Source organism: Tiliqua scincoides, chromosome 14 (assembly GCF_035046505.1).
Source record: "Tiliqua scincoides isolate rTilSci1 chromosome 14, rTilSci1.hap2, whole genome shotgun sequence".
Taxonomy (NCBI): domain Eukaryota; kingdom Metazoa; phylum Chordata; class Lepidosauria; order Squamata; family Scincidae; genus Tiliqua; species Tiliqua scincoides.
The window spans coordinates 3665200-3690938 of NC_089834.1; the positions used below are offsets into that span (position 1 = coordinate 3665200).

Below are 25739 nucleotides of genomic sequence, written 5' to 3' on the forward strand. Positions count from 1 at the left end.
TCTTCAACCTTCCTTGTAGGGCTTTTCTCCAGGCATCTGATCATCCTCTGCACTCTTCTCTGCTCTAGTCCGGCTGCCTCTTTCTTATTTATTTTTCATCTCCAACCCCATCCCCCCCACACCAGCCGGGCTCCTGCACCTCTTTTAGGATGGAGAGGAAAGTCTCAAACCATGTTGTTATACAGCATTGTGAGCGAGGACTCTTGAACTCACTGCTTTGCTGTTGAGGTGTCTGGGGAATGACTGGTGTGTCCTCTCCTCCTCCCCAAGGCAGTGATGGGCAAGCACGAAATCCTTTTGTTGAGAGGTTTGGAGTGAGGCCCCTGTTTCTGTTGATGTGCGATAGGCTTGTATTCTGTTGCTGGGATTCCAGTTTATTCTCCTGAAGCTTCTTGGATCCCCCATGTAGCAGATGATGATAGCAGAGGCCACTCGACATCTGGGGCGCTTGGATAAGTTCTCTGTGTTCTCTTCTGTCTCTGTCTTTACCAGGAGTACAAATCCCCCGTAGGGCAATGGCAAAAGCTTGGAAATGAGGCTTTACAAAACAAAGGGCTGTCTCGGAGAGGCCTTCCCTGGCTTCCAGTGAAAGAATGCAGCCCGGAAGGCTGGTTTGTTGGTTGTCAGGTGGCGCTTATAAGAACACAGTCACTTCACTCCTCCGCGGCAATCTTCCTTCTTGAAGAAACAATTGCCTGGCGTGACAGGCTCTTTCAAGGAAATGGGACTCGTAACCCCGAATCGTGGTTGGAAAGAGGGCTGAGTGTTCAAGCATTGCTTTCTGATTTGCAGAGGCGCTGTACCAAGGGAGGGGTGCATGATTTCCCCTTACACTCTGTCCTAGTTATGGAGGAGGTACTGGCAGCTTCACGTCCCACCCCGTAGTGGGTTGTGACCTGATTGTTGGTGGGCTGTGAAACTGACAAGCTGATAGCTGACAAGGAAACTATGTTGAGCCCTATGGAAAGTGAAATGGAGCTGCTCCTGTGTGTTTACTCATGAGTAGGCAAACATGCCTCAGTCCACTTTCAAGGGCAAGGAATGCAGCACCACCGCAATGCTCTCAATCTGATGAACACATGCCCCAAAAAAACCCTTGCGAAGAAATTCCCCCCCCCCCAAAGCTGACAAGGAAAAATGTATTGAGCCCTATGGAGAGTGAAATGGAGCCACATGGGCTCATTTACTCATGAGTAGGCAAATGTGTCAGTTAACAGTGAGGCCTCAGAGAGAGCAGCAGTGGAGAAGGGACTCAGCCATCCTCCTCCACCTGTCTCTTGGCTCCTTCCCTGGGCTTGCCCCAGCCCCAGAGCAGCCCTCAGGTAGCCTTCCAGAGACCACCACCAAACTCTCATCATCACCAGGGTTGTGAAGGTTCAGCTGGAGTCCCCTAGGTGGTGCCCAAGAGGGTGGGGCAAATCTGAAACTGGGCACAAATGTGTCTGACGATTCTCCACGGGCCAGTCCCGGTGCCCGTTTAATGCGGAACCAGCACAATATTAGCGGATAACAAGAACAGATAGTGAGAGCTGGTGGCAATTCTGCCCCTGGCAGATAAGCAAATCTGCAGATAGCAAATTCTGGTATAAAGAGAACTGACCATCGTTACAAAACCACTTGTTTTTTTGTTTTTTTTAAAGAATTTATTAAAAAAAATGAAATTGTTGCCTTTCTCCATAAAACCTGCATTGTGGTGTTTGGTGTCTGTGGCAGTGTAGTGTGTATTTGACAAGACGAGAGTAGGTTACACTAAGATGGGGAGGGCCCTTAGGCGCGAGGCTGAATTGGCTTAAAGCTGGCCCTGCTTGTAGCAACTATTTTAAAAAAACTGGACACAAATACTGAAATGCATTTGGTGTCTTGTGTCGTTTGGTGCCCAGAATGAGAGGCAGAGGACTTTTTTCCCCCAGGCAACCACTGAGATGTGCGAGAGCATCTGTGGAGGTCAGCACTGTACTGTGTCTTATGTCATATATTATTATTCCCCCCCCCAAAAGGGAGGGGAGGTCCCCGAGAGGTCCAAGGCAGCCTTGAGACGAGGCTCGAGAGAATGACCTCACTGCAGGCATGGGGGGGTTCACATTGTCTCGTTGCCAGGAGACCATCGGAGGTTAATTTCTTTCCACATGGCAGAAGGAGAAATGAAAAAAAAGACCAAAGAGGCGCTTGAAGTTGTGCATTCCCAGAGCAGCCATTCAGCGATGTGGGAGGCCGAGAAGACGACTGCCTGGCTAATGGAGAAACGAGTGGCGGGTGCGAGAAGGGAAAAGAGGCCGAGGTCCTGAGTCAGCACACTGAGAGAGAGCCAGAGAGAGTCCAGGCACCTTCCAGTGGGTTCTGGTTCCCAAAGGACTCTAAGACACTGACATGAGCAGAGAGGAGGAGAACTCTGCATTCAGCACGGAAGTGTTTCTTCCAGCTTTCCCCCTGCAAACTAGGACCTCAGAGAATCGTAGAGCTGCAAAGGAACCCACAAGGTCATCTAGTCCAGCCACCTGCCTGGAGCACAAAATCCTCCTACAGCATCTCCAGCAGGGGTCTGTTGAGCCTCTGCTTGAAGGTCTCCAGCAAGGGAGAATTCATCCCCCCTCAGCAATCTGTTCCACTGCCGAACCTCCCTGACCATCAAGACTTTCCTCCTGATGGCCAGCTGGAACCTCCCCACTTCCACAGAGTTGGAAGGGGCCTCATAGGTCATCTAGTCCAACCCCCTGCCTTAGGGTTTGTACCCATTGGCTCTAGTTCTACTCTCAGACACAACTGAGAACAAAATTGTCCCTTCTTCCATACTGCAGCCCTCCAGGTCTTTGGAGAGCACTATCATATCCCCTCTCAGCCTTCTCCAGGTTGAACAGAACAGGTTCCCTCAGCCTGTCCTCATAGGGCTTGTGCTCCAGCCCTCTGATCAAACGGATACACATCTCTCTTGCATTACGCCCTCAAGCGTTTTGTACATGCTTGTTGCCACTGCTGTGCGGAGTCAGACGGATGGTGTTGTCTGCACTGACTGGCAGCTGCTCTCTAGGGTTTCAGGCAGGGGTCTTTCCCATGGATTGGGGTAGGTATTGGCAACCTTCAGTCTCGAAAGACTATGGTATCGCGCTCTGAAAGGTGGTTCTGGCACAGCGTCTAGTGTGGCTGAAAAGGCCAATCCGGGAGTGACAATCCCTTCCACACCGGGAGCAAGTGCAGTCTGTCCCTGGTCTGTCTCCCTGGCTATGGGCCTTCCTTCTTTGCCTCTTAGCCTCAGACTGTTGGCAAAGTGTCTCTTCAAACTGGGAAAGGCCATGCTGCACAGCCTGCCTCCAAGCGGGCCGCTCAGAGGCCAGGGTTTCCCACTTGTTGAGGTCCATCCCTAAGGCCTTCAGATCCCCTTGCAGATGTCCTTGTATCGCAGCTGTGGTCTACCTGTAGGGCGCTTTCCTTGCACGAGTTCTCCATAGAGGAGATCCTTTGGGATCCGGCCATCATCCATTCTCACGACATGACCAAGCCAACGCAGGCGTCTCTGTTTCAGCAGTGAATACATGCTAGGGATTCCAGCACGTTCCAGGACTGTGTTGTTTGGAACTTTGTCCTGCCAGGTGATGCCGAGGATGCGTCGGAGGCAGCGCATGTGGAAAGCGCTCAGTTTCCTCTCCTGTTGTATTGGGGATTGGGGTATTCAAAGCTGATAGCTGGTGACTGGCCCAGGGTCACCCAGGATGCTTTTTGGCTGACTGGGGATCTGAACCTGGATCTGTCCAACTCCTGAATCACTACACCATTCTGGCTCTCGTTTTTATTTCTTACATTCTAACCTGCCCAAAGTGGCATACCTGTATCTGCACCAACTCCTACTCCATTTTAGGGTGCAATCCAAAATTGCCCTTGGGCCAAAGTAAGTCCCTTGTGCCGGCCCATTTTTGTCGCGAAAGTGCTGTAAAGCACTTTCGCGCCAACGTAAATGGAGGCAGGCTGGTGTAAGGATGTGCACTGATCTTCCTATTCTGGGATGGGTGAGTTTGCACCGGCCTTCCAGGCTGGCATGGTGGAGGGGAAGGGGCAATGCAGGACAGGGGAAAGTGGACAGTGGGTGGGCCTGTGGGCAGGAGGGTGGGGAGCAGGAAGAGGGGGCCAGCACTTATGCTGGATCCTAACCCCATTCCCCCTTCCCCTAGCCCCATTCCCAGCTGCCAATTTAGGTGGCACAGATCTGAGTAGACCCAATGGGACTGCTGTGGTTCTACCTGAGTTAAGGGAAATTTTTCCCCTTGCCTCGGGCCAAGCCTCAGCAAGCCCCAAACTTGCGATGGATACAGTGCAGGCTCACCAGCCAAGTGAAGATTGTGCTGCCCATCTGACAACAACCCTGCAAAGTAGGGCAACCTGAGAGACTCAACGTTAAGTGGGTCTGTGAACTTGAACTGAGATTCTTAGTCTATCTGGCTGAGCATTCTTCTGCAGCGACTGGCAGTGGCTCTCCAGGGGTTTCATTGTGGTCTTATCCAGCGCTATCGGGGGTCATTGGCAGCAATTGAACCCAGGACCCTGTATGTGCAAAGCCAGTGCTCTGCCGGTCAGCTGTAGCCACATTCCTGGTGTTCTTCTCTGTTATAGACACTGTGTTATATGCCCAAGGCAGCAAACAGCATAAAAGCTAACACAATAATAAACAAACACGAGTATTGCATTAAAAAATCCCCCCACAAAACAGCAGCAGATAAATATAGCAAATAAAGCCTTTGTTATAAGCAATATAAAATAGCAGTAGAAGGAAATGGCAGATAAAAACCTTGTTTTAGCTCAATCGAGGCAGGAAGGTGCTCAAACAGCAGAGATGTTGAAGGCCCAGTGGAACCAGAGGACCATAACCAGGTGTGGAAAAGCTGCCTGTGATGTTGCAGGCAAATCCGCACCAGATGTTGGCAGGCTACAGAGGATAGCCTCTTCTGCAGAGCTAAACACCCTGGCTGGCTTTCCAACTCTGGCAAATCCGTGGTTACTACCAGAAATGGCAGCCGGGCACAGAGGTGGTCTGTCCCACTGTTATCCCCGGAAAAGGAAGAGCCTCTTTCTGTGGCTTCTTCATCCTGGTCTCTCTTTGGCTGTGCACCCTCCTTCCCCAATCTGTGCCACTTTGGCAGTGCCAGAACACACCTCTGAAAGTGGCAGAAGAGGGAATTTTAGTGCGTACAAATTCTCCCCCCGTTCTTTCATAACAAGTGCAATTGCACCTGCCTTATCTGCAGATCCAACATCCACGGATGTCATGATCTGCAGATGCCGTGGATGCCACGGATACTGGGGTCCCCTTTTAAAAGCATTTTAAAGCATGCAACCCCCTCCCTTGGCCCTGAATCACCCCAGAAGTGCAGAAGGAGTGCAGAAGACTGCCCTGCAAATAGTGCGATTTTGTGACACAAAGGTAGCAAAAGCTATTTTCTTATTGATTTTCACTTCTGAAAACATTTTTAAAAGGGAATTCCACTATCTGCAGATATCTGTATCCACGGGGGGGGGGGAACCAAATGCCCACAGGTACTGAGGGACTACTGTATTTAAACACAATGGTGAGCCCCATTGGTGGAACAGGAGTATTAACATGTAGAACACAAGATGCCACTATGATGTCCATGGGACGGTGTGGGATATTAAATTTCACACACACTCACACACCCTGGAACGACATCACTGGAGGGCAGGCAGAAATTCACATTGGTAGCTGTGATGTGAATAATAAAATAACACAGACCTGCGAAATTGAGGATCAGAAAAACTTTTTTCCCCAAAATGTATTGTTTTATATTAATTTGGGGTGCCAATTCAAAAAACAGCATCAGTGGTTGCCCTATCACATCTCATTTTGGAGACACGGCCTAGCCTCATTAGTGAATGGTTCAATCAGCTTCCCTGTGGTTCAGTCAACTTCACCATGGCTTTCTCATGAGAAAGTTACTTGAACCATTCATTTAGGGGTGTATGCCATATCTATGAAATGGAACATGATCGGGCAAAACTGATGCCATTTTTGGAATCAGCACCCAAATATACCCAGGAATAGGTTTAACTTTTAGGAGAGCAAAATGTATTTTAGACTGTGTAATTCTCAAAATGTCTACCTATCACTCCCCTGCAATGCTGGCTTGACTTTTTTTCATGTGTCCTCCCAGGAACTCAGGTGTCAAATCTCATCCCTGCCTTGTTGGGTTGGCTCAGTTTCTGTGCTTCTGGACTCCATTTCAAGTCCCTGCCCTTGTACAAGAACCAGCCTTGACCTTACTGGAGGCCCCAATCTTGCAGCAGACTCCCCAAACCCCATGTGGAAGCACCAACAAGTGGTGGTTCCTCCCCCACCCTCCCATCAGGAACTGGGGAGGGGGATCTTCAGTGGCTGAGTGATGCTTTGGGTTTCAGAAGGCCAAGTCAGCCAGCTGTGTAGCCTGCTGAGAGGCGGGGACCTCGATGACATTGAGTGTTGGAAGGACAGATGATATTTCTTTATGTCATTAAACTCTGGAATTCCTTGCTACAGACTGTGATTATGGCACCTGAGCTGGATGCCTGTAAAGGGAATTGATAGAGGAAAAGTCCATCACAGGAAGCAAACTGTGTTAGGCATTGTTGTAGATGCTGGTTGTAGATGCTCTGGTTGTAGATGCCCTGAATGCCAGGTGCAAGGGAGTGGCCACAGAATGCAGGTCTCTTGTTGTCCTGAGTGCTTCCTGGTGGACCACTAGGAGAAGCTGGACTAGATGGGCCTGATCCAGTAGGACTTATGTTCTTATGGATTATCCATCTGATTATCTGAGTTCTGGTGCCTCCTGTCCAAAACGTGTGCATCTTTTTTTCCAAGAGCGGCAACCCTGGAAGTAAAAGAATGTTTATAATCAATTTTAAAAATAGCTTTAGGAAAGATGAATGTTTGTGTCCCTGCCCTCCTTCCCCCATCTCCTCTGGGGTTTTGGCCTAGATGGCCCACTAGACCTCCACTTCTTCTCTTCCCCCCTGGGCAGGGCAGGGGCCTACATTGCCCTGGGTACCATGCTTGAAGGGGTGCCAACCCCACACCCTGATTGCAGATCCCGCAGCAGAGCCAGCTGGCCCATCATGTCTCCCTGTCTGTGAAGTGGGAGGGGGGTGCATGTGCAGGAGAAGGTAATGCAGCAGTGAGGACCCTTCCTTGCCACCCCTGTACCTTCTCCTGCAGCTCCTCTTGAGGGCAGTTGAAGCAGTTGTGAACCACTTTGAGTGGCAAATCACTTTTTTTCATGTTACCGCAATGACTTCCGGGTCAGGTACTTCCAGCGGATGACATTCAGTGTCACAGCCCCGGGGGCCTGATGCCCCAGCTATGCTGCTGCACCCCTTTTGTGCCAAAGGAAGCCCATAGGAGGGGTGGCCCGGGTGTTCCCTGAGCCCGTCTCCAAAGTGCTGTCAGAGCCATGTTGAGCCACAGTGCAGCAGTTCCCACCGCTTGCTTGTCAGCCTGTCGATACCACAGTGTAATTTAGCTCCTCCAGGCTTTTGAGCCAAAGAGGTTTGGATTACAACTCCCATAAATCTTGAAGGGTTTTTGCAAGTGTGTCAGAGAGCTGGGTGGAGGAGGGGACATAAAAATCCCCCCCCCCCAAAGGAAATCTGAGGAATGGGGCTTTCCATTGTGTCACGCTGCCCCCTGGTGGAAGCTAAGAAAAGCGTGTCCTTGTGGAAACCAATATTTGTTGGTGGTGCCGTGAATTCTCCCAGTGCGGCGAAGCTGAAACCAGGAGTGTGTTGGGTTTCCCTGAGTTCTCAGCAGAAAGGCTCTGATAGCCCAACCCTATGCCCTGCTCCGAAGTTACGTTATATTCAATGGGGCTTACACCCAGGAAAGTGTGTATAGGATTGCAGCCTTAAAGATTCAAGTTGTCCCCTCCCCAAATGCCAATATTTTGGTTCCCAGTCTGAGCCAAGCAAAGGTTCAGAAAGAAGCTTCTTAGGTTACCCCCTGGGAAAGGAGGGGAGCAAGGGAATATGAAGGTTGTCTTCTTCACTCTCATTTGCCAGGCCAGTGGTTCTCAAACCCTTTGGCAGTGGAACCTGCTTTTTAGAATGGCAGTCAGCCGGAACCCATCAGAAGTGATGTCATTAAACTAGAAGTGATGTCATGGCCAGAAGTGACATCATCAAGCAGGAAAATTTTCAACACCCCCATATGACAAAATCAAATTAAGTAAAAGTTTATTATAAGTTTAAACATTTATTTAAAATAAAGGAGAACACTCCTAACCTCCCATGCAGGCTACTATGTATATGCTTTCAACAAAGATGGTCAATGGGGCTTACTCCTGGTTAAGTGTGAATAGTATTGCAGCCTTTGAGCTGTTTGCTGATCTGATTTTTCAAATAAAATTCCCCAAACAGCTCAAAGGCTGCAATACTATCCACACTTAACCAGGAGTAAGCCCCATTGACCATCTTTGTTAAAATCATATACATACCAAACTGTTAAAAGTTCAGATCTGTCACATTTCCCCAAATGCAATCACATACCATGGCAGCATCAAGTCTAATATAAATACATGATTGGGGATCCACCTGAAATTGGCTCCTGACCCACCTAGTGGGTCCCAGCCCACAATTTGAGAAACACCGTTCTAGGTCTTAAAAACCACATTGGAAGCTGCTAGTGGAGAGGAAACTGGTGCCCCCTGATGTAATTTTAAGGACCTGCATGCCCCTACCCCCAAAATTAGGAGAGGTAAAGGAAAGGCCACCCCCCAAGAGTCTCTTTGGGTTAGAGCAGTGGTCTTTAACCTTATCATGCCACAACCCCGCTCCCACCCAAAAAAATATGAGACCCATCCTGCCTCCCTTCCCGGTACCCAATCTGCTATTCCTTCCCTCATCACTGCCCACTCTGCTTCCTACCCCTTGTGTCTTCTCAACAACCCTGTGAGGTAGCAGCCAGAGCAGGGCCAGTCTTAGGATCTGTGGGGCAAGACAGCAAAAAGAGGTTGTGCAGAATTCTATCAGGAACTCAGCTTTGAGCAGGCAGGACCAGGATTGAATTGGACCCAAAAACATCTCCTCTGCACAGGCTTTAAAAGGTTGTCGTGACTCCCTCCACCATGAGACTTTGTGACCCAATTGCGGTTATGGCCCACAGGTTGAAAGAACACTGAGTTAGAGGGTCCCCTGTGGGGGTGGTCCCCCCCCCCTGGTTTCAGGACATGCAGCCCCTCTTAAAGAGCACAGGAATCAGTTAATTAAGATTTTCTCTTATTAAGGCTGCAATCCTATCCACACTTCCCAGAGAGTAAGCCCCATTAACTGAGTAGACAGGCATAGGATTGGGCTCTAAGAGTATAGAGATCTCTAAGGCAGAGACGTGGGAGGTGGAGAGCCCAAAAGCTCACACAATCAGCCGTACGAGCTCCCAGAACCTTGTGCTTCCCTGAGCCTGTGCCCCTTTATGATCTCTCTGCCTTCTGGGGAGCGAAGTGGAGCCTGGGTGGGCCTGTAGGAATTTAAGACTTCTTTCAGCTCCGGGTACTTGTTGAAGCAGGTTGGTCCCTTGATGCCTTTGCAGCCTGTTTTACTGCCTTCTGCTTGGGAGTTGGGTCAGGCCAGCTAGAAACCATTAGAGCCCTTCAAGGACTTGGTGAAAGGACTGGTTCTAATTGCCTGGTTAGTGCCATAGCAGGTGGTGCTTTCCCTTACTTGCCCATGGAAAGCGTTTCATAAGTGGGGTGCCACCACTGGGAAGGCCCAGCTGGCTGGCTTGCTGCCTGCCCCTCTTTCAGAAGAGCATCTGAAGAGCTTTCACATAAGAAGCAATGGCAGTGGTTCCCAAACTGACCAGGGTGTGACCCCCATGCCTGGGGTGGACCTCAGGGATGAGGCTGGTGTGGTGGCTTACTTACCCTGGTGACGAGTGAGATGTGGACCCACTACAAGAGGTCTGCAGAGATTTTATTCTCATTAGTGCTTTTACATTCATGGGGGGACTACTTCACAAGGACCCCAAGAGTTAGTTCTTAACAAGGGTTGTGTCACAGTGTCAGCAAATGGGAAGAGGCTGTGTCCTCGCTGGTTTGCTGGGTGGTAGAATGACTGACCCGCAGTAGGTGCTGTCAGGTGGGTCCAGCGGTGCTGGAGTTCCCCTGGGCTTCTATTGCTAGAGTAGTGATTCCTTTTTGGGGGGAGGGGCAGTGTCACAGGCCAGCACTAGTGTGCCTTGCAGTCCCCGGGTGCAGGGGTCTTCCCCAGGGAGCTTTGGAAGGGTGGCCTCTTGGACAGGGTTCCCAGCTGTGGCCGGGCTCCAGGGCATCCCTCTGAGGTTCGACGGTCAGGCTGGCTTGCCTCTGGGTTCACCTGGGGTCTCGGGCTCCAGAAGGTCCCATGCTGGGCCAAGACTGGCAACCTGCCAGGTAGCCCAAGGAGCTCTCTTCCCAGGGTCCAAGGGGCAATTGTCCTGCTCTGGGGCCCTCCCAATCCCTTCTAGGCTGGGGACAGGTCAAGGTAAGGTTCAGGTGTGCTTCCCCAAGTCACCTTCCCCCTGCAGGAGCCTAAGAAGGAGTGACGTCTTCCTACACCTGTTGAGCTCCTGATGAGTCCAACAGCCAGCTCAGCCAGCCCCACCCCTTCTGGCCATGTGCTTGACCTGAGATCTAGTGAGATCTCAGGCCCTACTCCCTGGGACACCCCTTGCCTGGGGGCTGGATCCGGGCAGTCCTTGCTTGGCTCCCCTGCTCTCAAGGAGACCCCTGCTCTCAAGGAGACCCATGATGCCTGGGCCTGGCCCAAGTGACACAGGGTCATGATGTCCCCACAGCCTCTTCTCGGCTCAGGTGGGCACTGCCATCTTGGAACTTGATCCAAGATGGTGGCACCAAAATCTTGAGAGATTTGGTGAGATCCAAGATGGCAGAGTCCAAATCTTGTGAGATTTGGGCACCAGCACCTTGGAGCTCATGAAATCATGAGATCTAATATGGCAGCGCCCAAATCTCATGAGATCTGGGTGTTGCTATGTTGGATCTCACAAGGTCCAAGATGGTGGTGTCCAAATCTCACAAGATTTTGGATCTCACCAAATCTTGCAAGATGTTGTCCTCGTGTCAACCCTGTAAGCGAAGGAACTATGATTATCTTTCTCCCCAACCCATTACCAGCAGAAAAGTTGAGGAGGCAGCAGGTGCCTGGTTGAGACCGCCTAGTGAGACGGCAATGGGTGAACCTTGAACCTAAGTAGTCCTGGGTCACTGTTCGCCTTCTTAACAGCTATGCTGTGGTTGGCTGGCTCTCTCCTCTAGCAGGCTCCTCTAGCAAGCACTAGAGCAGGCCTCTAGTGTTTGTGTGTTGCGCAGAGAATCTGTCTGGTGCAGACCGTCACATCTAAGCAAGCATCCTCCTTATGTTTCCATAGCTGCCGTTTAACGTGACACATCCTCCACACCGAGCAAGTCACTGCTTCGCAGTCCCTGGCGATGAGCTGTATGTTGACTCATCCTTCCTGCCCACTTAAATGCACAGCACCCTCAGGTTTCTGGAGTGCATGGGCTGCTGCCGCCCTCATGTCATGCTCTCTGTGTGAAATGACCAGACACCTCAAGTGCCGTGATCTGCAACAAGGAGGGGAACAGACTGGCTGCTAGGAAGCTTTCCAGCGTGATATGTCAAGAGGCTTCTGAATCCAGTTGCAGCTGGTTGCAGTGGTGTAGCTAAGAGGGGACCGGGGGTACAGGGCCCCAGACACCTCACATTGAGGGGTGTCAAAAGGCTTCCTCATGCAGTATCTTCTTTTGCACCTCCCCTCATGGTCACTCAGAGTGGTTGCAAGCCACTCGAAGCAGACGGCAATTTTTTCATGGAGAAAAGGAGCAGTCGACCGCTCAGAGTGGTGTGCAACCTCTCTGAGTGCCCACGATCTAGAAGTAATTGCACATCATCATTTCACTGTCTTCCAGGTCAGACTCTTCTGGGAGGGGGTGACATCGAGAGTCATGGCCCTGTGTGCCAGAGGGGCCACCTTTGCCACTGGCCAGTTGGCAAATGCTTCAACGTGGATGTTCTGAGGCCATTTCTGTTCTATGCATACTGGGAAGGAAGACACCTGCTTTTCATGCAGGTACTGAGTTTTAATCCCTGGCCTCTCCAGGGAAAGAATGGAGAGTGGCTGCCACTCAGTGCTCAGTACTGTCAACTAGGTGAACTGAGGGTCTGACTCGGAAGGCAGCTTCTGATATTTCCTATACAAACCACGTTGCAAGCCTGGTTTGAGAACCCTGCCAAAGCTGCGTCACCCCCTATTGCATTTTCAGCCCCCCCCCCAGTGATTTTCAGCCATGGCACACTGGTGTGCCGTGAACGGTCTGCAGGTGTGCCGCAGGAATTTGGGGGAGGGTCATTTATGATTAGGGCCTTCGGAGGATGTTAGCTCCCCACCAGCAGCATGGTGTGCCTTGTCAATTATCAAAAAGCTGATGGTGTGCCTTGACAATTTCAGCACCTTGTCAGGGTGCCCTGAGATGAATAGGGTTGAAAACCGCTGCCCTATTGAGGAAACCTGTTTAGGTTACTGACTCCTCTGTGGAACCCAAATTAAAAGCCAAGGTTCAACACGCCCCCAATGGTTGATATGGTATAAAGCAGTTCCTTAATTCAAGAGTCATTCAAGATACAATCAATCCCCTCACGGATACAGGAAACTGTGGATATGGGGCAAACATATTCATTCATTCATTCATTCATTCATTCATTCCACCTTTATTGGCATAAACAGGCAAACATATCTACGTAGGTCCCCACACTCCCTGTACCTCCTTCCATGTCCATTCCTTTGTTTATGTTGTTTACAGTCGCATGAAAGATCATGTATCTTCCTTTAACCAGACACTATAAGTAGAAAGCTTATAGCAAGGACAAGCAGGCAGGCAGCCTGCAGCTAGAGAGGCTGACTAAGCAAACATAAGCAGGAAGCACTTTCGCTGAGTCGTCCCCCTAGCTGCAGGCTGCCTGCCTGCTTGTCTGACTGTCAGCTGTATATTATGACCTTATATTGTATGTCTTTGAGCTGAACCAGGTGTCTGAGACCTCTCAATCCTGGACTGGAAGCCATGATTCTGGTCCTGTGAACCAGTTCTCCCACCCCCAACAGTAGCTCTCTGATACTGGTCCAGTAGTACTGGTCTTGCGAAACAGTAGCTCTGTTGACAAAAACCCCAAAGCTACTTTCTGGCACGTGTTATTGTGGGGAAATTGGCAGGAGGGGAAGATAAGGCCTTCCTTGCTGGATCAGGCCAAAGGCCCATCTAGTCCAGCTTCCTGGATCTCACAGTGACCCCACCAAATGCCTCAAGGAGCACACAAGATAACAAGATCTCTGCATCCTATTGCCACTCCCTTGCGTCTGGCATTCCGAGACAGCCCACTTCTAAAACCAGGAGGTTGCATATACTCATCATGGCTTGTGAACCTGTGATGGACTTTTCCCAATCCCCTTTTAACAGCATCTAAGCCAGATGCCATCACCACATCCTGTGGCAAGGAGTTCCACAGACAGGCTAGGTAAAGAAATATTTCGCTTTGTGTGTTCTAGCTCTCCTGACACTCAATTTTAGTGGCCGTCTCCTGGTTCTGGTGTTGTACGAGAGGGAAAAGAACGTCCCTCTATCCACTCTATCCATCCCCTGCATAATTTTGTATGTCTCAATCATGCCCCCCCCCCCAGGCACCTCAGGCTTCAAAGGAGAGCTGGTGTTGCAGCTTGATCATCTTGGCAGATCAATAGAGGAGGCTTGGGAGCTCTTGAGAGGGCAGAGGAGGCAGACCAGGGTGCCGTTGCTTTACTGTGTCAAAGGCTTTGAGCATAGCCCCAGGCCCAGCAAACCCTCAGTGCTGAGAGAGGAGGCCAGTTCATCAGAGCTACGTGATACATGAGCTTGTAGCCTCACACTAGCAGCAAGAGAACACCTCTGGGGTGGATGAGGAAGCTGCTCGGGGACAAATCTGCAGGCGTTAACAAGAATTGGACAACACCTGTCTAGAGCACGGAGGAGTGCCCAGGGGTGTTGGTGAGGATGGGGTTTCGTGCCCGTAAATGAAAGGGAAGTCTGCAGGAGAAGGGCCTGTGCCGGCAACAGTCCTTAATGCCCTGTGGGGGTGTGGGGGTGTGTGTGTGTGGCTGAAATGAAGGAGAACAAGATGCTGTTTGTCTTGACCAGTGAAACAACAGGAAAGGGTTTTGTGGAGCCTTGAAAGCAAGCACATTCCACCTTGGCATCCAGTTGTACCTGCCTCTCTGGGAGGGACTGTAGCACAGTGGTGGACCCCCTGCTGAAGTCCCGAGTTTGATCCCTGGCAGCAGCGTCTTTGGGGAGGTTTGGGAAAAGGAGGCCCTCAAAATATTCTTCTCTCGCGCCAGGTCTGGCCCATATTGAAGTGCCAAATTCCCTTCCTTTGGGGGGGGGGGGGAGGAATCTTGTGGAGTGGCTTATGATGCCAAATTACCTTGGCACGCTGCTGAGTGAGCGCACCCTCTGCTTCCCCACTTCTGTTGAACCTGGAGGTAATGCATAACCATCATGACTAGTGCCATTGATAGAACTTGCCCAAGACCCCTTTAAAGCCTGCCAAGCCAGTGGCCACCTTGCAAGGATCTTTGGATCATTTTGGTTACCCTCTTTTGTGACTTCCTGTGGTGTGGTGACAAGCATGAGAGAGCAAGAATGCCAAGATGTAGTAGTTCAGGAGTTGGACTTAGACCTGGAAGATCCAGGGTCAAATCCCTGCTTGACCACGAAACTTCCTAGGTGAACTTGGGCCAGTCACTATCTCTCAGCCTCACCTATCTCACAGGGTTGTTGTGAAGTAAAAAAAAAAGGGGGCAGGAATGATGTTCATCACCCTGAACTCCTTAGAGCAGTGGTTCTCACACATTTAGCACCGGAATCCACTTTTTAGAATCAGAATCTGTCAGGACCCAGTGAAAGTGATGTCATGACTGGAAGTGACATCATTAAATGGGAACATTTTAAACTATCCTAGGCTTACCCATACTTACCCAGGAGTAAGTCCCATTGACCCCTATCATTGTTAAAAGAATATACATAGTAGCTTGTTAAAAGTACAGGTCTGTCACATTTCCCCAAATGCAGTCACATACCAGGGTAGCATCAAATCTAATATATTAAAAATAAAATTTTGAAATGAATGAGGAGCCACATGAAATTGGCTCGCAACCCACCTAGTGGGTCCTGTCCCACAGTTTGGGAAACACTGCCTTGGAAGTAGTTTTTAAAAAATGTGAAACTTTACACAGTACAGTTGGCCCTCCTTAACCATGGATTTCAGTATCTGCGGACACCGTCCACAGCTGGAAGACCTCAGAAGCAGTGACCAGAAGTCACTTCTGGTCATGTATGGAGGTGTTCTGAGGCCTCCAGCTGCAGATTTAATTATCCATGGAATTTGTTATCCTGGGGGGGTCCTGGAATGGATCCCCTATGGATACCAAGGGCCCACTCTATTCCAAATCTGACCACAATGTTAGTGCATTCTAATATTGTTACACTGAACCATTTCTTAATGACCCCAGCGTGGAATTTGCCTTCTTCTCCAATGCTTCATGCTGGAGTTCACTTTTCCATTGAACTCTCCACCGTGACCCCAAGACCCCAGTTTGTCCCCAACAGCTCAGATTCCATCAGTGTAGATGGGAAAAGGGAGGACAGAAATGAATGGATGAAGCTAAGGTAATGACTCTGGTGGGACAATTCCCCTGACTCCTTTTTGGTCTGACAGCATGATAGATGCCCCTTCCCTCTTCAGAGCTCCAGAGGTGGCCTTTACTGTGACTCTAACTTCAGAGCCCTGATTGAATGCAGGGCTCTGAAGTGAGATTAAGTGAGAGTCGATCACTTAAGCAAGATGCTGAGGCGAGAATCAAGTGAAGCGCAGGTTAGATTTCAACAGAAAGCAGCTCCTTTGGTGTCTCGAGTCTGTTGGCAAAAGCTTCCCAAAGATCCATGTGTTGGTTTTGTGGGTTGCAACTTACAAAGACAGCAGTTTACCTTTTCCTTGCTGGATCATTTTGAAAGATTCATACCTGGGTGGCTCAACAGTGGCTTTTCGGGACTCTGAGGACTGATTTGGGGGTTATCAGAACTCAATTCTGTAGATGCTTCGGGGTGACAGTCTCACTTCTGCCATCTGAAATGTCATCTTGGTTTCCACATGCAGCAGAGTAAGTTGGCACAGTCCAGGAGTGGTGGTTTGGATTGTACTGATTCAGACAGAAGAGAGCCACCAAATTGGTTCCTGGGCTGGGGCACCTCCCTTAGGGGGAAAGGCTGCAGCATTTGGGGCTCTTCAGTCTACAAAAAGGGGATGGAGAGAGTGGAGAGGAGAATGTTCTTTTCCCTCTCACACAACACCAGAACTGGGGGACATCCACTGAAATTGAGTGGTGGGAGAACAGACAAAAGGAAATATCTCTTGACCCAGTGTGTAATTAATCCATGGAACTCCTTGCCACAGGAGGTGGCGATGGTTTCTGGCCTTGATGCCTTTCAATCGGTAAAGATTGGATAGAACAATGGAGAAAAAGTCCAAAACAGGTTACAAACCATGATGGGCATATGCAACCTCCTAGTTTTCGAGGTAGGCTGTCCCAGAACACCAGGGGAAGGGAGGGCACCAGGATGCAGGTCTCTTGAGTGCTCCCTGGGGCATTTGGGGGGCCACTGTGAGATGCAGGAAGCTGGGCTAGATGGGCCTGTGGCCTGATCCAGTGGGGCCCTTCTCATGTTCTTGTGATATCAGGTGCTGGACCCTGGTTCTCCAAGTGAAACGCTTCCCTGAAAGCAGAAGAGAGGAACCGAATTGGACTTTTGGCTGTCTGGATCAATATTATCTATATGCCGATTGGCAGCAACTCTCCAGCGCTTCAGCAGGGGTCTTTGCCAGCCCCAGCTGGGCATGCTGCTGGCAACTGCAGCGAGACCCTTCTGCATGCCAAGTGTTACGCTGCTAATGAGCAGAGCTGGAGGTAGGGACTGCCTTTGGTAAACAGGGACAGCTGGAACCTGTTAGCGGAGTGTCACATGAAGTGTGCTTCTTTGTGCCTCCCCTGAGTCGTGGCTTTGTTGTGTTTTTTAACAGAGGGTTTGCCAGAGTTGAAACAACGTGCTCTGTTTTCTGGGGATGGTCTGGCTTGCGCTTCCTTTCCCCCTTGTCCCCTGGAGTGATGGCTAAGCAGCTTCTCTATGCTGGGAGAAGCCAAACCTGGCATTGTCCAGAGTTCACAGGCCTCTGAGACCAGGCGTCCTGCTTGAGCTCTCTTTGAAGAGAGCTGGGGTGCCGTGGCTTGGCAAATGGGCCAACTTCCATTCCCTGGCAGTTTGGTTCCTTGAGATGAGCACTTCTGAGTCTGTGTGTGTGTGTCGTCATGCTTGCTGGGTCTCTCTCGTTGCTCAGATGCTTTTGGACATGCGTTGGACCAACAGTGTTGGCGACGGCCTTGATAAATAAGCCTAATTATACCGGATCATCACCATTATCCTGAAAACTGGCTGCATTTCCACCTTTGGCACAGACGGTTGCGTTCCCTGCGTGTCTCATTTCCAGTCTTCTGAAGGCAACCAGCAGTTCGTCTCTTGAAGAGATCCAACCAAGAGTGTTTTTCTTTGTGGTGCACAGAGAGGTGTTACTAGGGTTTGTGCCACCTGGTGCAAAAACTCATTGCAACACCCCTATTATGAACCTCCTCCCTGTACCAGACCATGCAGAATAAATCCCAATATCATATGCACAGCCTCAATGCAGTGACATCACTAGGGTTGGGGTCACCCCCCATTCACTTTATTTTATTTATTTAATATTTTAATATATAACAGCCTATAACAGTTACTCAACAGTCACGAACCAAACATCAGTGGCCAACCTGACGGCGCCCACACAACTGATTAAGAGTTTTAGCATTAGCTCTGATACATGGAAATGAGAGCTGGCTCATGCTAACACCTGATTGGTTCCTTGCAGTGTCATCATAACATCTCATTGGCTCTTGGAACAATGAGTCTCATAGGTCAGTTTTGAGTGAAGGAAATCTACTTTTGTTACATAAGGCAGTTGTGTTTTTCTTTTGCTGGTTAATTGGCCATAACTTTTGCTAGAATACAGATAATTCAGCACAGTTTGTTTCATTAGGTTCAGCATTAAATTACCTTCCCCATGATATAGAACAGGGGTCTCCAAACTTTTTGGCCAGAGGACCACATCAAATATCTGGCATCTTGTTGAGAGCTGGAAAAAAAAAATTTAAATATAAAATTTAAATAAATAAATTAGAGATGGAACTTAGATGAGTGAATAAATGAATGAATGGGCTCATTCATTCATTCAACCTCTCTGGCCCTCAGAACACCCTCCAGACACAATCAGAGCAGGGTTCTGGTTATGTTCAGTTGAGTGGGCCAGAGGCTTTCAGGGGAGAAGAGGTTGGCCGCGGGTCGGAAAGAGGCTTGCTGCGGGCTGCATCTGGCCCCCGGGTCGGGGTTTGGGACATGATGGTATTATTCATAAATACAAATTTTCCGAAAGGTTTCGCAAATTTGGTCCACTAGTGGTGTCTCCCTTCCCCTCCCCACGGGTATCATCCAGTGTGTTCTGCACCCCATCTAGCGATGCCACTGATGCCAGGGCTTCTTTCCAGGAAGGTAGGAAGAAGGAGCAGAAAACAACCAGAAATGAGTCACAAAGAGGGCCTGTTGGGGCTGCCCCAGAAATATTCCAGGCCCCTCTTTGCAGTTTTACTGTCCAAGTTAGCAGAAGGTCAGCCTCCATCTTGGAATGCTTGCAGAGATCTATGGAAAGAGATGCAGACAGTGTTTCACCTGCTTGCTCGCTAATACAATCACATAACTTTAACCATACAGCAGCTCCTTGTTATCCAAGGGACACTGCCAATCCTGGCACTGTGCTTCCTGGGGCCAGGAGTACAGAATGCTGATCCCCCCCCCCCCGCCAAGTTGACTGCCCCCCAACAGGGACTTCTGAGGGCTGAAGAAGGTCATGTGTGGCCTCCCTGGCCCTCCAAAGGTTCCCAAAGTGGGCAAAGGTGATGCAGGGGGTGAGGAAGACACTGCTGTACCTCAGGCATGGTGTCCTGGGGTATTCGCTCCCTTGCCCCCACAGGTAACGCTGGTGCTGCTGAACAGAACCCCCACGGACAACAAATTCTACAGATGCTGGAGTTCCAGTGGGGGCAGGGTCAAGGTGACACAGTGACTTACCTGGATGACACGCTGGGCCCTCCAGAGGTCACGCCAGACCTGCAGCCCACTCCATAGGTCTCAGGGCCCTGTACCCCTGGCCCCTTCTTCGCTACACTAATGTCCACTGCACTAGGCTACTTGTCTTTATGTTGGGGCTGTTCTGCAGCAATTCCTCACCCTTTGGATCTCCTGTGACGGGCTTCATGCCCCACCATTCTGCCTTGTTTCCTAGTGCATCAGATGGAGGGGAGGTGACTCCCTTCCTGACTGTCTGCCCTAGAGCAGGGGACTCAAACTCTCTCTTCCTCTCTTCCTCTGTAGCACACTGTGCACTCCAGATGTTCACAGAGAGTGTGACTGCAATACCAGCACCTTAGCAATCGAGCTGTGGAAGTGCCAAATGGCCTCTCTGGCACTTACCTCATTCCGCGGTTCCCCACATGCCCAGCCCTTCATCAGTCAGGCGCACCTGATGCCCTCTCCGTCTTGCCAGACCTCTATTAATTGTGTTCCAGGCAGCTGCTCTCAAGGGGTCCTGGCTGGAGTGACTCTGCAATGCAGGCTAATGTCCCAGGCGTTCAGGACCATGGCTAGCTCACTGTGGAGCTGATATCCAACCCAAGAAGAGCCCCACTGGATCAGGCCAAGGGCCCATATGGTCCAGCTTCCTGTGTCTCACAGTGGCGCAAAGCACAATGGCCTGTATCTCATAGTGCAATGTTTCTCAAACTGGGGTTGGGACCCACCAGGTGGGTTACGAGCCATTTTCAGGTGGGTCCCCATTCATTTCAATTAGGCATAATTTAATTAGGCATAATATGTGACTACATTTGGGAAAATGTTATACATCTATACTTTTGACAGGCTACTCTATATAAGCTTGATAGTAAATAGGACTTTCTCCTGGTTAAGTGTGGAGAGGATTGCAGCCTAGGTTTGTTAAAAAGTTTCCTGCTTGATGATGTCACTTCTGGTCATGATATCACTTTCAGTGGGTTCTGACAGATACTCATTCTAAAAAGTGGGTCCCGGTGCTAAATGTTTGAGAACCACTGCTGTACAGAAAATATTCTTATCCCCATATAGCAGATGGGGAAGATGAGGCTGAGAGGGACTAGCTTGTCAAAGGCCCCACCTAATGGGCTTCCTATATAGCAGTGGCTCAAATGCACAAACGGTGCAAAAGAGAGTGACCATAATGATGAGCAGGCTGGGACTCCTCCTTACGTACAAAGAACTACAGCATTTGAGGCTCATCAGTCTAGAAAGAAGGTGCCGGGGGGGGGGGAATGGGATTGACACACACACACACACCCGTATGCATGGGGTGGATAGAGTGGAGAGAGGGATGCTCCTTTCCCTCTTGCACAACACCAGAACCAGGGGACAACCACTAAAATTGACTGGCAGGAGAGTCCAAATAGACAAAAGGAAATACTTCTTTACACAGCATGTTTCCCCTTTAATCTGCGCCACAGATTAATCCTTGCCGCAGGATGTCATGATGGTACCTAAAGACCTAGATGCCTTTCAAAGGGAGCTTGCAGGTTGATGGAGGACTAGTATCACATGATACTAGTCATGATGACCTTATGCAACCTCTGAGCTTTAATAATAAATAATACAGGTATTTCTATACCGCCTTTCTTGGTCCTCAGATTTCTCCTCGGACTTTATTCAAGGCGGTTTACATAGGCGGCTAATTAAATCCCCATAGGGATTTTTACACTTTTGAAAGAAGGTTTCTATCTTTCAAGAAACCACAACATTCAGTTGTTTCTTTCTGATCTGGTCGCAACATTCTGTCCTCCATCCTCCCACGCTCAGAGCAGATGGAATAACTCGGCTCAGCTTGTCAGCTGCTTCAAGGTCGCACAGTGCCGGTGGCCTCGAACTGGTGACCTGTGGATGTTATCTTCAGGCAAATGGAGGCTCTATCCTCTAGACCAGACCTCCTGCCTTTAGAGGTGGCCCAGGGAGTGGCAACAAGACATAGGTCTCTTGTTGTCTTGAGTGCTCCTTGAGGCATCTGGTGGGTCGCTGGGAGTTGCAGGAAGCTGGACTAGATGGGCTTTTGGCCTGATCCAGCAGGATTGTTATCTAGTTAGGATGCAATCCTACCCTGCACTGGAACAGGCAAGCCAAGAGGCTTATGCTGTATCCAGCGCAGGATAGGGGCCCAAAGCAGCTCAGCCAGAGGCAAGGGGAAACTTTTCCCCTTACTCCTGGGTAAGGCACCCTTACCCCTATGGATCTCCTTGGACTTGTGCCACCTCCTGAGGTGGCACAAGTCCGAGGAGAGCAGAGCAGCTTGAAGCAGCTCCAAACTCCCTGGGAACAGGAGTTGGGATAGAGCATAACAACCGGATCCCAGCCCCACCTCCTGCTTGCCTGCCCCACCCACCCCCACCCACCCCAGAGCCTTGTGTTGGCCCAGCCATGGAAGCTGGCGCAGAGGCTTGTGTCATCCTCCACAGGCTGGCATACCACCTCAGCTGCCCAGCTGATCAGCAGCAATCAAAGTGCTTCAGGCAGCCTGGAGCCACCACCACAAGCACAATCTCCTTGCCTAGGTGATTGTGCTTGCTTCCGGACTGCCCAGGAAAAGTAAGCAAGTGTTGAAAAAAGTAAACAAGAACACACACAGCAACGTGGACATGAAAATGGCTTCACTTCCCGAGTTGAGTCATGCGTCACTGCCTCTTGGTCCCAGGTTTCGTCCAAATCAGTGATTGACGGGGCTGAAGTCCAACTTGGGAGTGAGTCATGTGACTTGAGTCTACATCACTGATTTCTAGTACTTAAAGTCAAGCTGTATTCCCCAACGATACACCATGAAACAATTCTCCCGTACTGAAATTGCTTTGCCGTTCTTTAAAAGATGAGATTTATTCATATGGCTCCATGGTAGATGGGGGATTGAGATGAGATGGAACACAGCTGGGGCAGGGAGAGTTCTGCCCCAACACCAACACTGAGGTGTGGAAGCCGTCAGATGACCACTGAGGCAGGATGCAGAGAAGCAGGCCACGACGGGAGGGGAAGTGGCAGGATTTTGTCCGTGTCTGCATTGTGTGTCGTTTTTCTTTTTCTGGAGAGGCTCTGTTGGGCCTAATTGGTGGGGAAAAAATAGCTGCCTCTGGGATTTCGGTCATCATCTCTTGCCTACAGCGACGATCGTTTCAAAGACATGAAGGCAAACGCAAAGAGAGAAAAATAACTCCCGCTTGCAGAGGGAGTAGAGCTGAATATGGAGCCTTTTCTCGACCTCCACCAAGCTTGGGAAGCCATCCATCCCACGAGACAGTGGCTGTTTCCCCTTTAAATGCTGACTTTCCTTGGGGGGAGCCTGGATGGAGGCAGGCACTAATTGAACGAGCAGAGAGTGCGTCTTGAGCAGAGAGTTCGCCAAGGGCCAGAGAGATCCATAGGGGGTCACTCTTGTCACAATTCGCTAGTTGTTACCTAAAAATACCACTCTTCTGACTTAATCATAGAGTTGGTACCCTCAAGGTCATCTAGTCCAACCCCTTGCCTGTCACAGGAAATTCTCCTTGAGCATCTCTAACAGGTACCTGCCGGGCCTCTGCTTGAGGATATCCAGTGAGGGAGAAGCCACCACCTCCCTTGGCAATCTGTTCCACTGCCAAACCGCCCTGACCAGAATTTCGGATGTCCAACCAGAATCCTCCTCTCCTGCAGTTTGCACCCACTGGCTCTAGTTCTACTCTCAGAGGCAGCTGAGAACAAAATTCATCCTTTTTTGACTTTCATCCATGCTGTGATCCCAAACCAGATGAAAATGCAAAGTATTCTTGTATTATTATTTGAACTCATTATATTCAGGTATTTTTTTAAAAAAATTTGGTGTTTTTGTTTTAATTCCTTCAGTAACTTGAGTGTTCCCTGTTTCCACCATCATGTTTAAAGTTGTGTGGCTCTCGGCTTGAATCATTTATAAAGTAGCTGTCTCCCTCGAACATAAGCAATGCGGGGCGTGTACAGTATGAGAGGAAGGAATGTGTAATTTCTGTGCTGGACCCGCGGAGAACTGAATAGTCAAGGAAATGAGTCAACAATGTCTCTGATTATCCGTTGTTCAAAACTGCAAGGTTAGGACAACCGGAAAAGCAACCTTGTCCCTGGGTTGTAGAAGTCAGGTGAAGCAGTACTACTTCAACTTTAAGCCTTGCATGGCTAGTAACTTCCATACAATACCACCAGTCCTGGCTTAGCTGCAAGAGGATGACTGGCTCTGATGTCACAGTGGTCCTTGGCAGGCAAGGATGTCATGATCCCTTCTAGTTGTTCTTGGTTGCACAGCTTTCTTGACTGCAGTATAGTCATAGAGTTGGAAGGGACCCACCAGGCCATCTAGACCGGCCCCCTGCCTGAAGCAAGAAATGCTCCTACCCTGAGCATCTCCAGCAGGTGCTTGCCAAGCCTACCCCCTCCTTTGGAAATCTGTTCCACTGCCAAACTGTCCTGACACCCCTGGAGCCCTAGTGACACCACTGTCAACCACCATAGAAAGTCACAGGGCAGGAAGAGAATAGCCCTCTCCTGTTCTTCAGAAACAGATTCAATGGGGGAGCTGTAGCTCAACTGTAGAACACATACTTTGCTCAGAGAAGAGCTCTAGTTTCATCAGGAGCTCCTCTGCTAGAACAAACCTGCAACCCATAAAGTAGGGAGGGCTGAGCTGTTTGACTTATTATGTTGCCATTGTAGCCATTGATAGACTTGTCCCTCATGAACTCGTCTAATTCCCCTTCTAAAGCTACCTTAGCCAGTAGTTGTCATTGCTGCATCAGATCATAGAATTATGGATGTAACCCACAAGGTCATCTAGTCCAACCCCTGCCTATAGCAGGAATTCCTCTTAGCATTTCCAGCAGGTACCTGGTGAGTCTCTGCTTGAAGATCTCCAGTCAGGGAGAATCCACCACCTCCCTCGGCAATCTGTTCCACTGCCGAACCGCCCTGACAGCCCAGAATGTCTTCCTGATGTCAGCCAATTCCATAATGGCACATGTACATACTATAACATTATTTGAAAATGTCATTGTAAAAAAAATAATGATTTCACTCATGCTCTGAAGAAGATATTTCATAAAGCATGTTTGTTGGTGTCTTCTCAAATTTCATTTTTTCCCCCCACTGGAAAAGCTAGAGGCAAGGGGGACATCAGAAAACACACACACACACACACACACTTTTTCCTGATGTTGTTGTCCTTTCCCCTTTTTTAAAATTGCTGGTCCTTCTCCATTTTTAGCCTGTCACTCTAGTCCAAACCACCAGCTCCCCAGTTAGCCTTTGGGGAAATTCAAGCACATCAATCCCAGGGAGGGACAGTTATCTTAGACGGCAGATGGATCCCTTCAAATTGTACCTTGCCATGCGCATGAAGATGTACATGGAGTTCACCCTGTGATTTACATTCAGTACATTTTTCTTGGTGTATACAGGATACATAAGCAAATTAATTCCAAACCTTTTTTCCCCTGTAATAGACAGAGTGTCCTTGTTGAAACCTCTTTTGTGGCCCTTTGTCATTATTGTTGCTTCTCATTTGTTGTGAAGGTCTGCGATTACCTGATATTTGACTCTTTCCAACTGAAAGATCAGGACTCAATATTTCAGCCTGTCAACTAACCAGAAATGAAATGGGCCAGCCACTTTTCTTGCTTTCTGGCCAAACAGGCAAGGAGCGGAGGGGATCAGTGTTGGGCACTGACTGACTGGCAGCTGCAAGTCTGAATTTTAGGTAGGGATTTTTTTTTTTCACTGACCTTACTAGAGATGGTGGGAATTAAACCCAAGACTTCCTTTAAGTTGGGGCTCTACTACTGAGCTGCACTCAGTCCCCCAGGGAAGTGTTGAGACCTCCTGAGAAATGCCACTGATTCCAGAGAAACTTGTATGGTTCTCCTCTGAAAAGCCTCATATTTCTCCTGGGGAAAAATCCTGCAATTTGATTCAAATTCACTTTGTGTGAGATGTTGGTGCTAGACCTAGAGATCAGCAGAACCCTCTCAAGAAATGTTACAGTACTTGCAGAATGACTCGAAATTACATGGGGGGGAAGTTGTTGCGCACTGTTAAACTTTGCACAAAGGAAATATCGTCCTGCAGTGACTCACAGCTCAATCCTAACTAGCGCTGGTGCAGCAGGGCCACATGGCCTGCACTGTATCCAGAGCTATTTGGGAGCCAGTTGGAGGTCTTCTTGGGGTAAGGCAGTGTTTCTCAAAACAGTGGTACGGGTACCACCAGTGAGGTGGTGTCTGGTGGTACTCGCAGGACCCCTCGACCCCTGCCACCGATCAGCAAGACCAGGAAAAGGTCACAAGAAGCAATGATATGAGGCTCAGCTAGGTGGGCAGAGCTGCAAAGCATGCTTTTCCACTCTCAAAAACGCCTTCCCATTTACCTTGAGCCTCTTATTTGTCATGTCGCATCTGGTCTCCCAACCCAGAAGTAACTGGCAATGAT

General features: G+C 49.5%; 1 protein-coding gene across 1 annotated transcript in view; it reads left to right on the forward strand.

The window, feature by feature from the left end:
• The window catches only part of MMP17 (matrix metallopeptidase 17), a 129119-nt gene that overhangs the window by 15809 nt on the left and 87571 nt on the right, over positions 1-25739 (forward strand). The window lies entirely within an intron of this gene.